The following is a 6,021-nucleotide window of genomic DNA, read 5'->3' as shown; positions in this document are numbered from 1 at the left end:
TAGAGGTGGAAGTTTGGTTCAAAAAAATGTATATGTTCAAATGGCCAACAGACATATGAAAAAATGCTCAACATCACTCAGCATCTGGGAAATGCAAATCAAAACCACATTGAGATACCATCTAACCCCAGTTAGGATGGCTAAAATCCAAAAGACTCTGAACGATAAATGCTGGTGAGGTTGCGGAGAAAAAGGAACTCGTACATTGTTGGTGGGACTGCAAAATGGTGCAGCCTCTATGGAAAATGGTATGGAGGTTCCTTAAACAATTGCAGATAGATCTACCATACGACCCAGCTATCCCACTGTTGGGAATATACCCAGAGGAATGGAAATCATCAAGTCGAAGGTATACCTGTTCCCCAATGTTCATCGCAGCACTCTTTACAATAGCCAAGAGTTGGAACCAGCCCAAATGCCCATCATCAGATGAGTGGATACGGAAAATGTGGTACATCTACACAATGGAATACTACTCAGCTATAAAAACGAATGAAATACTGCCATTTGCAACAACATGGATGGACCTTGAGAGAATTATATTAAGTGAAACAAGTCAGGCACAGAAAGAGAAATACCACATGTTCTCACTTATTGGAGGGAGCTAAAAATTAATATATAAATTCACACACACACATACACACACACACACACAAACCGGGGGGGGGGGAAGAAGATATAACAACCACAATTATTTGAAGTTGATACAACAAGCAAACAGAAAGGACATTGTTGGGGGGGAGGGGGGAGGGAGAAGGGAGGGAGGTTTTGGTGATGGGGAGCAATAATCAGCTACAATGTATATCGACAAAATAAAATTTAAAAAATAAATAAATAAATAAAAATAAATGAGATAATACATGTAAAAAAAAAAATGTATATGTTCAAATGGCCAACAGACATATGAAAAAATACTCAACATCACTCAGCATCTGGGAAATGCAAATCAAAACCACATTGAGATACCATCTAACCCCAGTTAGGATGGCTAAAATCCAAAAGACTCTGAACAATAAATGCTGGTGAGGTTGCGGAGAAAAAGGAACTCATACTTTGTTGGTGGGACTGCAAAATGGTGCAGCCTCTATGGAAAATGGTATGGAGGTTCCTCAAACAATTGCAGATAGATCTGCCATACGACCCAGCTATCCCACTGCTGGGAATATACCCAGAGGAATGGAAATCATCAAGTCGAAGGGATACCTGTTCCCCAATGTTCATCGCAGCACTCTTTACAATAGCCAAGAGTTGGAACCAGCCCAAATGTCCATCATCAGATGAGTGGATACGGAAAATGTGGTACATCTACACAATGGAATACTACTCAGCTATAAAAACGAATGAAATACTGCCATTTGTAACAACATGGATGGACCTTGAGAGAATTATATTAAGTGAAACAAGTCAGGCACAGAAAGAGAAATACCACATGTTCTCACTTATTGGTGGGAGCTAAAAATTAATATATAAATTCACACACACACACACACACAAAACCGGGGGGGGGGGAAGAAGATATAACAACCACAATTACTTGAAGTTGATACGACAAGCAAACAGAAAGGACATTGTTGGGGGGGAGGGAGGGAGGGAGAAGGGAGGGAGGTTTTGGTGATGGGGAGCAATAATCAGCCACAATGTATATCGACAAAATAAAATTTAAAAAAATAAATAAATAAATAAATAAATTACCCCAAAACTTAAAAAAAAAAAAAAAAAAAATGTATATGTTTAAGACTTTGAAGAAAATTGCTCTCCAGAAGTGTTGTACCAATTTGTACTCCTACTCTTTCAACCACACTTTTGCCATCATTTGATACTGTCACATAAAAATCTTGGCCAACCTGAATTTTATTGCAATAAAAACAATAAAGAATTTTCATAATAAAACAAAAATGTAGGAAGCTCCAAGTTAAAGTGGCATTAAACACATCATCTGATTTTGCTCTCTCCCCAAACTCCTCTAAAACTAGAATAAAGAGATTAAAAATGTAATCAGCAAAAACAAGAAGAAGAGCAAATAAAATAACAGCAGCAACATATTGGAAGGACGAACAAGGATCATTCACTAACTAGGCCATGAAAGCCAGATCCCAAACCAACAGTGGAGAAAACTGAGACCCGACCTGATTTTTTCCCACTTGGATATCTGCTATGCCACTGAAACTTGTCTACTTCCAACATAGAATTTTCCAATGTATTCTTCACAGCGCTGGCAAAAATATTTTTCTATTACATATATTTTACTCTATTGCCAAAAATCTTTGATTGTCATATTTCCTTGAAGACAAAGGTCTTTGTTTGACATACCCACTTCTACATGATTTGACTCCCACTTATCTCTCATTTACTCATTCAGAAAGTGTTTATTGAATGTCAGGTATGTGCCAGACACTGTCAAAGGCATTAGGGATACAATCATAAACAAAAAATGATATGTCCCTGTTCTTACAGAGCATATCATCTAATGGAAATGATAAATGTTAACCAAAAATTTTTGAACAAAATATAAAGGCAATATTGTGATGAATGCTATGAAAAAGAGGCATGTGGAGCCATGAGAGCAGATAATGGGGAAATGAGGTAATAAAAGATAGATGAGGGAAAGCTTCCCTGAAGAACTGATGATTGATATGAGTTCTGATGGACAGAGTTTTTCCAGGCAAAGAGACAGGAGGGGAGGAAGAGCATCTAGGGCAGGATCTACAGCACATATAAAAGCCCTGAGGTAGGAGAAATCACAACACACTTGAGAAACGGAAAGGCCAGTGTGACATGGTATGAGATGAAGATGGAGGGATAGGTAGGGCCCAGATCATAAAGGAGTCTTGCCATCGTAACTAATTAGATTTACCCTAATATCAATGAGAAGTCACTGATATGATTGAAGGGAGGTGGGGTGACAATCTATTTGCATTTTGAATCAATCACTTTGGCTATTGTATAAAAAGACAAAAAAGAGGCTGAGGTGGATATGAGAGAATATAGGGATATCAACTAATAAATTCTTTCAAAAGGCTGGCAAGAACTATTGCTACCTCTGATTAGGATAGTGATGAGGACTTGCAGCAAAGTGAATCATTAGTTAGAAATGGTTTTATCTGTTAGTAACAGGAAATCAACAATAATGGTATCTTAATCAAGCTAAAAGTTTATTTCTCTCTCATGTGAAAGTCCAGAAGTAGGTAAAGCAGGGTCAATATAGTGCTCTACAGTGCAAGTGACCCAGAATCCTGCTTCACTCCACCACGTGTGGCCCCTATTCCTAAGGTGATCTCATGGTCCAAGATGGCTGCTTCAGCTCCAGCCATTATGTCTATATTTTTGCTAGCAGGAAGGAGGAAAGGGAAAGAAAATAAGACAACACTTCTATGTAAGGAAACTCTAGGGAAACACCACACATCCCATTGACCAAATCTGAGACTTATGTCCACATTTAACTTCAAGGAAGGCTGGAAAATACAGTCTTTGTTCAAAGTAGTCATGTGCTTAACTAAAACTAGAGTTCTGTTCCTGATAGAAGGAGGAAAAAGAGTTAAAAGAGAACTATGAGTCTCTGATATAGGCCAAGTATATGGGACTTAATGACAGATTGGACATAGGGCATAGGAGAGAGGCAGGAGTCAAGGCTTCTGGCTTCTTCCACCAGAAGAATAGATGTGGCAATCTTTCACTGAAATTGGATTCTAAATCTCCTGTCTCTCACCATTCATCTCTGTTGCCCTTCTCTGATCCCTTCTCCCACATTCCCTACAAGCACTAATCTTAGCTCTACTGAATTACCAGTCTTCTAAAACACATTAGAGATCGATGCTGGTTTGCAAGACCTGAAGCTCATACAGTTTGGGGGACCTATTTTAAGAAGCTGAACATGAAATTACAAATGCAAAATTAGGGCTGGCCTGTGGCTTACTTGGGAGAGTGTGGTGCTGACAACACCAAGCCAAGGGTTAAGATCCCCTTACCAGTCATCTTTAAAAAAAAAAAAAAAAGCAAAATTAAATATAAGGTCTTGGAAGGGAACCAGGCAAATGTGGGGCCCCAAAACTTAAAATTCATTCATGTTAGGGTACTTTAAGCCACAACTTCACTTTACCTATTGCCAAGAATAAAAATTGTAAGATGCTGTGATTTTTAGGTACATCCTGATTTCAGAGAAGTTAAAATGCGGGGGACTGAATCTTAAAATCGTACAGTAAGCTGCTTGCAGATTCCAGAATTGGCCATACATAGGTTCTTCCCTTGCCTAAAAGCCTTTCTTCTCCCCCTGTCCCTCTCCTGGCTAACTTCTAGTTATCCTTAAGGACTCAGCCCTGAAGCTCCCTTTTCCAGGAAGTCTTTCTGGATGCCTCCCAACCTGTGGGGAGTGCCTCTCCGATAGCAACCAGTATGAATCTGTTTGGGAGCCCTCCTGCCATGGTGTAAGCATCTGTTCACTAGTTATTCAGCCTGTTAGGTACCCAGCTCCCTGGGCACAGGAACAACACCTAACTGATGTTTGTGTCACCAGTACCTGTTGTATGTTTGGTAGTCACATTCCTGAATGAAGAAATGAAAGAAGTTCTCCATGAGATTACTTGGCAGCACAAAGTATGTACATTAGAAAAAAAAAAAAAATCACAACACTCAGATGGTCAGGAAGAATGGCTCTTCTTTATTATCTATAACTGATCTAGTTTTGCTCTTGAAACCCCACTCCATTGAGCAGAAGAAGGGGAAAAAGAGAGGACAGTGGGAGCTTTACCAATTGATGAGGCAAGTTTAATTGCCCCTTTTAGGAAGCTGGTTTCTTTCAAGAAGATTCCTAGTCTCTCCCCTCTTTCTGCCTCTTCTCTCACTTCTCCCTAAGATGATACCTGGTTGAAAAAGGTGCTCATGTGATCTCACAGTGGGGATCAGGAAAATGAGACCTCAGCTCAGCATGACACCTGCAGTCCAGACTAAGTTGAAGTTGATTTCATCTGGCCTTTTGTGGCATGGGCCAGCACCCATTGCTGAGATCCAGGGTTCCAGATATTTACACCTGGTTGTAAAACCCTCATAAGCTATGGTTTCTTATCTCTGCTAGTTCACCAGACTGTTCGCCATTCTAGTTTTACTCACTGGGGGAATGCATGAATACGTAGATTATCCTACATGTCACATTCAGGCTACTGAGAACCAGCAGTTATTGCAGGATATCAAATTAGGCCACCCTTGTCACTGAATGCCATTGCTCCAGCGCCATGTTGAAAATGATGCGGAGCCAAATGCAAGGTCTCTCCTTTTTTCTTAGAAGGGCAGTAGACTACCAGCTCCAATCTCTTCAGGTTCTCTAATACCCCACCTATTCCCACTACAACTCCACCCCACTTTGAGATTCCAGCCCAGAGAGGGAAGCCTGAACAGGGGGTGCAACTGCTGCTGTTACTCCAGCCCCTTCTTCTCCCCACACTCCACCAAATCAGAAGTGGAAGATGTGCCCTCCTTACCACTCTGAAGGTACTTACTTTCCTTATGTCATAGACTCAGTTTCCCTGCCATATAGCCTACACTAAATGCCATTTTTACTATTGCCAAGGTCTGGCTTTTGAAATGTTAATAGAGCTTTAAAAATTTATAAAAACTTTCTCTCTTGGAAGTGTCTGGCATTTTCAAGATGACTGTGTTTCTTGGGATTCAAAAATCCTATTTTAGAAGTCAAAAGCTGCTTTCTTTTCCTTGCATTCCTGACGTCACAGTTCTATTTATCCTTTGAAGCTGACAGATACTTCTGGCTGGTCAAGGAAAAGTTCTCATAAGAGAAATGCAAGAATATTAACATGTTTTTAAAAGTTATTATCTCTGTTATTTATTTTTCTTGGAGCTGCCAACCTTTTCATTCATATGGCCTTCCTAGATCCCATATTCCCTCCTAGAAGAGCAAATTTATCTCAATTTTGGAAATGCCAGTAGGTAGGAATATAATAAGTGTCAGAACTTCGAGTTTCAAACTTTGAGACAATCACTGCACAATGGAACTAAATGTGCGATTTGGGTATG

This window comes from Cynocephalus volans, chromosome 3 (genome assembly GCF_027409185.1).
Source record: "Cynocephalus volans isolate mCynVol1 chromosome 3, mCynVol1.pri, whole genome shotgun sequence".
In the NCBI taxonomy this organism is placed as follows: domain Eukaryota; kingdom Metazoa; phylum Chordata; class Mammalia; order Dermoptera; family Cynocephalidae; genus Cynocephalus; species Cynocephalus volans.
This window is presented reverse-complemented; position numbering follows the sequence as displayed.